Below are 9,783 nucleotides of genomic sequence, written 5' to 3'. Positions count from 1 at the left end.
CGTCTCCGTAATCCCAATCACATCATATTTGTTAACATCTATTTGCACAGTTAATTCATCCACCTTATTGCGGATACTCCTTGCATTAAGATACAAAGCCTTTAGGCTTGTTTTTTTAACACCCTCTCTCCTTTTAGAATTTTGCTGTATAATGGCCCTTTTTGTTCTTTGCCTTGGGTTTCTCTGCCCTCCACTTTTCCTCATCTCCTTTCTGTCTTTTGTTTTTGCCTCCTTTTTGTTTCCCTCTATCTCCCTGCATTGGTTCCCATCCCCCTGCCATATTAGTTTAACTCCTCCCCAACAGCACTAGCAAACACTCCCCCGAGGACATTGGTTCCGATTCTGCCCAGGTGCAGACCGTCCGTATTGTACTGGTCCCACCTCCCCCAGAACCGGTTCCAATGCCCCAGGAATTTGAATCCCTCCCTGCTGCACCATTGCTCAAGCCACGTATTCATCTGAGCTATCCTGCGATTCCTACTCTGACTAGCACGTGGTACTGGTAGCAATCCCGAGATTACTACTTTTGAGGTCCTACTTTTCAATTTAGCTCCTAGCTCCTTAAATTCATTTCGTAGGAACTCATCCCTTTTTTTACCTATGTCATTGGTACCAACGTGCACCACAACAACTGGCTGTTCTCCCTCCCTTTTTAGAATGTCCTCCACCCGCTCCGAGACATCCTTGACCCTTGCACCAGGGAGGCAACATACCATCCTGGAGTCTCGGTTGCGGCCGCAGAAACGCCTATCTATTCCCCTTACAATTGAATCCCCTATCACTATCGCTCGCCCACTCTTTTTCCTGCCCTCCTGTGCAACAGAGCCAGCCACGGTGCCATGAACTTGGCTGCTGCTGCCCACTCCTGATGAGTCATCCCCCTCAACAGCACTCAAAGCAGTGTATCTGTTTTGCAGTGGGATGACCACAGGGGACCCCTGCACTACCTTCCTTGCACTACTCTTCCTGCTGGTCTTCCATTCCCTCGCTGGCTGTGGACCCTTCTCCTGCAGTAAGACCAACTCGCTACACGTGATACTCACGTCATTCTCAGCATCGTGGATGCTCCAGAGTGAATCCACCTTCAGCTCCAACTCCGCAACGCGGACCGTCAGTAGCCGGAGGTGGACACACTTCCCGCACATGTCGTCGTCAGGGACACTGGTGTTGTCCCCGTGTTCCCACATGGTACAGGAGGAGCATATCACGTGACCGAGCTGTCCTGCCATGACTTAACCCTTAGATACACTTAAATTGCCGACAATGTTAAAAGTTACTGACTAATAAAGAAAAAGAAAAACTACTCACCAATCAGCAGCCAATCACTTACCACGTTGGCTGTGACGTCACCTTTTGATTTCTTTCTACTTCTTTTTTGCCTTCTCTCCCAGCTGGAGCTGCACAAGTACGCCTCTCTCGACTCCCGCCTCTCTCGACGCTCCCCGGACTGCTGAGCCTTTTATAGGCCGCTGCCTCTCTCGACTCCCGCCTCTCTCGACGCTCCCCGGACTGCTGAGCCTTTTATAGGCCGCTGCCTCTCTCGACTCCCGCCTCTCTCGACGCTCCCCGGACTGCTGAGCCTTTTATAGGCCGCTGCCTCTCTCGACTCCCGCCTCTCTCGACGCTCCCCGGACTGCTGAGCCTTTTATAGGCCGCTGCCTCTCTCGACTCCCGCCTCTCTCGACGCTCCCCGGACTGCTGAGCCTTTTATAGGCCGCTGCCTCTCTCGACTCCCGCCTCTCTCGACGCTCCCCGGACTTCTGAGCCTTTTATAGGCCGCTGCCTCTCTCGACTCCCGCCTCTCTCGACGCTCCCCGGACTGCTGAGCCTTTTATAGGCCGCTGCCTCTCTCGACTCCCGCCTCTCTCGACGCTCCCCGGACTGCTGAGCCTTTTATGTTGGTCTCCTGGAGAATGAGAATGTGGAATTAATAATGGAGAACAGAGAAATGGCAGAGACTTTGAACAAATATTTTGTATCAGTTCTCATGGTAGAAGTCACTAAAAACATCCCAATAGTGGATTATCCATGGGCAAGAGTGAGGGAGACACTTAATACTATCATTATCACTCATGAAGTAATCAGAGGTAAAATAATGGGACTAAAGGCGGACAAGTCCCCTGAATCTGATGGCTTATAGCCTAGGGTCTTAAGAGAAAAGGCAGCAGAGATACTGAATGGTTTGGTTGTAATCTACCAAAATTCCCTCGATTCTGGGTTCGTCCCAGCGGATTGGAATACCACAAACGTAAAGCCCCTATTTAAATAAAGAGGCAGACGCAAAGCAGGAAACTATAAACCAGTTAGACTAACATCTGTCGTTGGGAAAAAGCTGGAGTCCATTATTAAGGAAGCAGTAGCAGGACATTTGATAAAACATGATTGAATCAAGCAGAGTCAAAATGGTTTTATGAAAGGGAAGTAATGTTTGACAATTATCCTGCAAATCTTTGACGATATATCGAGCAGAGTGGATAAGGGGGAACAAGTGGATGCGGTGAATTTGGATTTCCAGAAGGCATTCGATAAAATGCCACATAAGAGATTACTGCACAAGATAAACGCTCACGGGGTTGGCGGTAATATATTAGCATGGATAGAGGATTGGCTTCCTAACAGAAATCAGAGAGTCATGATAAACGGGTCATTTTCCGGACGGGGAACAGTGAATAATGAGGTGCCGCAGAGATTTATGCTGGGTCCTCAACTATTTAAAATCTATATTAATTACTTGGATGAAAGGACCGAGTGTAAAATAGCCAAGTTTGCTGATGATACAAAGTTGGGTGGGAAAGCAAATCGTGAGCAACACAAAAAACATCTTCAAAGGGATTTAGACAGGCTAAGTGACTGGGCAATAATTAGGCAGATTGATTATAATGTGGGAACATGTGAGGTTATCAACTTTGGCAGAAATAATAGAAAAGCAAATATTGGCCCTGAAATTCCGGCTTCCCCGGATCTGTACAGAGTTCCTATGGACCCGGGAAGGCATCGGAAATGCCGGTTTTCAGTGTCCAAGTTTCTGACATGACAGATGGCCGTATCCCTGGAGCAAGGACACTTGTAAGTGGAAATTTCCGATATTTATTCTTACTAATGTCCTCAAAAATCTTGCGCCTGAAAAAGCAGGCGCATAGCCGACTTTTACAGGCGCAAATATTTTACAAAACACAGAAACATATAAAAATAAAGTTATTAAAACATATTTTATCATTAAAAACCCTCCCCACAACGGTAAGTTTGTTAAAGAAAATGTTAAAAAATCGTGAATTTTTTAAAGACATTATTAACTTTAATTTAAATGGAAGTAGTGAATTATTTTTTTTATAAGTGTTTTAGCTGTTTGGGTCTGTGTTTTTAGTGTTTCAGGCTTTATCACAATCATAGTTAAAGAAATATAAGATCCTGCAGAACTCCTATTGCTATGATACCTCACCGGATTCGCTGCCAAAAGCCATGTGACTCCAGCTCTCGGCCGTGCACACGCTGCGAAGCGCACTCGAAGGAGTCCTCAAGAAAGTCGAACGTGGTCAACAGCTTAATGTAGATGCGTATGTTTTCTCTAAAATGCCCGGGGGAAGTACAAAACGGCATTTCATGGCCCACAATTTAAATGGAGAAACGTTCCAACGTGATGCAATAAAAGGAGACCTGGGGGTCCTTGTGCATTAAACAAAAAACGTTGTTATTCAGTTACAGTAAGTAATCAGGAAGGCATATAGCTTGTTGGTATTTATTGCAAGGGAGATAGAGTATAAAAACAATGAAGTCCTGCTACAACTGTACAAGCCACCACATGGAGTACTGCGTACAGTTTTTAATGAAGGTTATACTTGCATTGGAGACTACTCAGAGAAGGTTCACTAGGTTCATTCTGGAAATGAGGGCGTTGATTTGAGGATATGTTTGGAAGATTGGCCCAAGACACATTGGAGTTCTGAAGAATGCGAGGTGATCTGATTGAAACGTATAAGATCGATATGGAGCTCAACTAGCTGGATACAGAGAGGATATTTCCACTCATTGGAGAAAATAAAACAAGGGGATATAGTCTTAAAATAATGTGCACCCTATTTAAAACTGAGATGAGGAAACATTTCATCTCTCAGAGTTGTGTTAAACAATGCCCCAGAGCGCTGTGGAGGCTTGGTCTGAATATATTTAGAGCGGAGATAGATAGCTTTTTGAGGAATAATTGGGTAAAGGGTTATGGAGTGCGGACATGGAAGTGGAGCTGATTCCATTATCAGATCAGCCATCATCTTATTGAATAGCCGAGCAGGCCAAATAGCCTACTCCTGCTCCTATTTCTTATGTTCTTATGTTCCAAATACAACACATCTTCTGGCAACGGCAGTGGGATGTGGCCCAATGGATAAGGCGTCTGACTTCGGTGCTAACCAATATCCTGTCGGGGCTGTATAACTCACCGGGTAATACCTTTTCTATTCTGCTGTGAAACTGTCTCAAAACTGGCCATTTCTGATACTCCCTCACCTGAAGTATTGGAAGGTCTTTTGCTTACAGAAGCTGATTGTCGACTTTGAACTTTGTCGACCTGGATGCTCGGGCCATACAAGTGGTAAACTGGACTTTGTCGCAGGGTATATATATTTGGATGCAAAAAACAGGAACCCGAAGGGCAGATCACACTGTAGGCCTCAGACGATGTGGCCGTGTGGTTAAGTCGATGTACTGTTAATCTCTTATACACTGCACGTGTTGGTTCGGATACAATTCTCGTAGTTTTTTTGTGGAATGTTTCATGCCTCTGTTTTTTTTTCATTGTACTTTTACCTTGAAGCTCATGTCCACATTCATCTTTTTCTACCAAGCATGTTACACTCAGCTCATGAAATTTCTCAAATTAATAAGCGAGCCGCGATGGCTTTTAGATAAAAGTAAATTTAAACTTATGAATTTGCTCCATTTTCCCCACATTTTCCGAAATCTCAGAGCTTCACATGAGCAACTAAAGAAAACTAATCACCTGAGTAAAGTTAAATGTTTCCCGGTGTATGCTGCGCTGTGTCGACTTGACATCTGACACCCGTGTTCTATTCAGCACGCAGGAACTCGCCTGAATTTGGATACATTTAAATTCAGCGTCAATCTCAAAATAATCTTGAAAAATCCTCTGCACTGTATTTTAGTCAGTGCCCATTCTCTAGTGCTGAAGGTTTTAAGGAGCTGGCCTTTGAATTAGTATCATGTGTGCCGAATGCATACGATTATATAGGATATATAGAGCAGGAGCAGGCCAACCAGTCGATTCCCACCTTTATGGTCCACTGGACATCCTCTCATCAGAATAACGCTATATTCCTTTTTTGCACATATACCTATCTAACTGTCCTTTAAATGATTATATCCTGCTTGCTTCAACAAATCCCTGTGATAGTGAGTTCCACATTCTCAATCTATGATAAATAAGTTTCTTGTGAATTCTTTATTGGATTTGTTGGTGACGATCTTATATTGATACCTTCCAGTGACGGTCCTCTCCACATGTGCAAACTCTCTCTCTGTGCATTTAACCTATCAAACCCTTTCATGTCTAGCAGACCTCTATTAGATCACCCTCAGACTTCTCTTTTCAAGCGAAAAGAGACGCGGCCTGTTCATCCTTTCCTGATATATATCCTCGCATTTCATGTATCCTCCTTGTAAATCCGCTCTTTACCCTCACCAGTTCCATTATATCAATTTTGTAAATAATATGGCGACAAGATTTGCACACAGTACGCCAAATGTGGTCTATCCGTAGAGGATTCTGTAATGACTGGGAATTAAACCGGCTTCGCCAGGCTGTCTGATCAGAGTAAAAGGCTTCATTCGATCAGGTAGTTTATAGCATTCCTGAAAGCATTTTGTTTGCAGAATCTGATTCTACATTTTGAACTTTGTCAATCTGGTTGCACGGGCAGGACTTTGAAGGTGAGGGGGACGTTCTAGCAGAGTATTTCTGGTTAGAGACTAACAGCACCAGATTGAATGGCTGAGTTGTCTTCGACAGTAGACGGGACGTTAAGGCGATGTCCGCCTAAACCGTTGTGCTCATTTATTGCAAACTTTTGATGCTGATGAATCACCCTAGACTTTGACTGAAACTTACATACAATAGGCATTGAATCCAAATCTCCTTAAAACCACTAGTCTCTGCCCCAGCATTGTTCACGTCTTGTTAAAATGAACACTGACTATTGGAATTCTTCACTTCTTGAATGAAGGTGGAGCAGAGATCCGGATCGGAGATCCTCACTTCTTCCTTCACATCATTCGTCTGGAGTGAACTGACAAAGATGTTTTAAGAAATGACATTCAAAGAGAAAACGTGCACGACAGTTATCTTTACCACAAGACCTGCCCGTGCACCCCGATAAACAATGTGAAAAACTGACAGTCAGCTTCTGTGAGCAAAATTAATTTCGAAAAGTCCGTTATGTAAGGTCAGAGACTGTTAGAAATGGTCGGCTAAAAACAGTTCCTTTCCACTTTGGAAGCCACTGGGCAAACCCACCTCAACAGACTCGAAACCGCAATGTTATTTTCCATGAGGAGAGGTTGAGTAGACTAGGCCTATATTCTACAGAGTTTAGAAGAATAGGAGGTGATTTCATTGCGGAGCAGGCTCGAAGGGCCGAATGAAAGACCCTTTCTACTAATGCTTATTTTCTTATGTCCGTCGCATGCCTTGCGGATTCCCCCAGATCGACAATATGGAAAACGCAGAACCAGTCTCTGTAAGCAGGCGTTTCCATAACTTCAGTTGAGTAACTGTCAGAATTGGTCGCTTTTAGGGGAGATTCGGAAAACAGAAGAATAAGTTTTGCCCGGTGAGTTAAACAACCGGAGCACAACACGAACCTGCAATCTTCTGACAACATCACGATTAAAACTGAACGCGGATGCCTTATCCATTCGGCAATGTGTCCACAGCTGGTCACTTTATTGTGGAGAGAATTGGGAGCTTTTTCAGGGCTTCAGCTATGATTACAGGAAGGGTTTTCCTCAAATATAAATACATATTGAATTATTCAACAGACGCGCTGTCAACTGGGTTCACTCCTACGCAAGGAAACCCATTTCGCTTTCAAATATATCACCTTAGAAATTCGGTCTTCACAGCTGTAATCACACTAATATTAAGCAGACACACGCACAGAATGATCCTGGACAGACAGCACATCTCTTTTATACTGACAAAGAATGAACTGAACTGACAGCATATCCATTTAAAGAGACACAGAATGATCCGGGACTGACAGCACAGACATATTTAAACACATATTAGTCTACTTTGCTAAATCCTAAAATTCCCCCATCATCATAGGCAGTCCCTTGGAATTGAGGAGGAGTTGCTTCCACTCTATGCAAATGGGTCAAGGGGATGACTAGCCTCCTTTAGCTCCGATGTAACAAACTTGAGTGGCTGAATGGCCTGCTCCGTTTCCTAAATACAAGGGTCGAGGGCTTGAATCGCCTCCTCCTGGATCGACTGGCTTATATTAACTGGAATTTAGAAGAATGAGAGGGGATTGCATAGAAACAGATACAATTCTGACGGGATTGGACAGGTTAAATGGAAGAAGATTGTTCCCGATGATGGGGAAATCCAGAAATAGGAGTCAGAATCTAAGGATAAGGGATAAGCCATGAGGAGAAACTTCTTCACTCAGAGAATTGTGAACCAGTGGAATTCTCTATCACAGAAACTTGTTGTTGCCAGTTCGTTAGATATATTCAAAAGGGAGTAAGATGTGCCACTTACTACTAAAGAGATCAAGTGGTATGGAGAGAAAACAGGAATTGTGTACTGATTTTGCATGATAAGCCATCATCATATGAATGGTGCAGCAGGCTCGAAGGGCCGAATGGCCTACTCTTGCATCCATTTTCGATGTTTGTATGTTTCTATGTATCCTGTTGATGTCTAATAGGCTGAACAGCGTTTAATCATCCCCTCTATTCCAATGTAAGTGTTTTGAGGGGCTGAATAGTGTGCTTCTGTGCAACAATTTATGGGGGCTGATGACGTCCTCTTGATCCACTGCCACAGGATCGAAGTACTGAATCGCCTCTACCCGTTCCAGCGTAACAGGCTCAAGTGGATGAATGGCCTCCTCCTATTCTTGTGTAACAAGCTCGAGTGGCTGAATGCCCTCCTCCTGTCTTGTCTAACAAGCTTGTGGGAGTGAATGAACTCCTCCTGTTCCTGATTAACCAGCCACTGTGGGTTGAATATTCTTCTCCTGTTCCTATGTAACCGGCTCGGAAGATTGAATGTCCTCCTATTTTTCTAGTGTATGAGCATCTATGGGCTTAATGACAAACTCCTGTTCCTATGCAACGGATTCGAGGGGCAGAATTGCCTTTTCCTATTCCTATAAAACTGTCTGGAAAGTGCTGAATGACCCACCTCCTGTTCCAATTAAAAACGCTTGAAAAGTTGAATGGTGGTCACCTGTTACTATTTAACATGTATGAGGGGATGAATAGCCTGCTCCTGTGTAAAAGGTTCAAGGTACTGAAAGGCTTCTTTCTGTGCTATAGCCTCACATCATCATAGGCAGTCCCTCGGAAACGAGGAAGACTTGCTTCCACTCGTAGCATGAGTTGGTAGGTGGCTGTACAGTCTAATACGAGAACCACAGTCTCTGTCACAAGTGGGGCAGACAGTGTTTGAAGTGAAGGGTGGGCGGGGAGTCTGGTATGTTGCACGCTTTTTCCGCTGCCTGCGCTTGATGTCTGCATGCTCTCGGGGATGAGACTCGAGCAGCTCAGTGCCCTCCCGGATGCACTTGCTCCATTTAGGGCGGTCATGGGCCAGTGACTCCCAAGTGTCAGTGTGAATGTCACACTTTAGCAGGGAGCTTTGAGTGTGTCCTTGTTACGTTTCCACTGCCCACTTTGGCTCGTTGGCTCGTGTCTGGCATGCGAACTATGTGGCCTGCCCAACGGAGCAAATCATATGTAGTCAGTGCTACAATGCTGGGTATGTTGGCCTGGACGAGTCTATTAAATTTGGTGCGTCTGTCCTCCCAGGAGATTTGTAGGACTTCCGGACAAATCGTTGGTGGTATTTCTCCAGCGAAGTGCGGTGTCTACTATACATGTTCCACATCTCTGAGCAGTACAGGAGGGCGGGTATTTCTACTGCCTGTCGACCATGAGCTTGGCGAAAGTATTGAAGTTCTGGTCTTCAAACATACTTTTCCACAGGCGGCCGAAGGCTGCACTGGCGCACTGGAGACGTTGTTGGATCTTGTCGTCAATGCCAGCTATTGTTGATAGGAGGCGACCGAAATAATGAATTGGTCCACGTTGTCCAGGGCCGTACCATAGATGTTGATGACTGGGGGGCAGTGCTGTGCAGCGAGGACAGGTTGGTGGAGGACCTTTGTCTTACTGATGTTTAGCGCAAGCGCCATGCTTTCGTGTGCCTCAGTAAATACCTCGACTGTGTCCTGGAGTTCAGCCTCTGTGTGAGCACAGACGCAGGCGTCATCTGCGTACTGTAGCTCACGACAGTGGTTGGGATGGTCTTGGACCTGGCCTAGGGATGGCAAAGGATGAACAGGTTTCCCCTGGTTCTGTAGTTTAGTTCCACTCCAGCGGGGAGTTTGTGGACTGTGAGTGGAACATGGCAGCGAGGAAGAATGAGAAGAGGGTTGGAGCGTTGACGCAGACTGCTTGACCCCCGATCCGGAAGTGGATTGCGTCTGTGATGGATCCGTTGGTAATGATCACGGCCTGCATGTCATCGTGGAGCAGGCGGAG

This window comes from Pristiophorus japonicus, unplaced genomic scaffold (assembly GCF_044704955.1).
Source record: "Pristiophorus japonicus isolate sPriJap1 unplaced genomic scaffold, sPriJap1.hap1 HAP1_SCAFFOLD_327, whole genome shotgun sequence".
NCBI classification, from domain to species: domain Eukaryota; kingdom Metazoa; phylum Chordata; class Chondrichthyes; family Pristiophoridae; genus Pristiophorus; species Pristiophorus japonicus.
The sequence above is the reverse complement of the archived record's forward strand: the minus strand, read 5'-3'. Positions refer to the sequence as shown.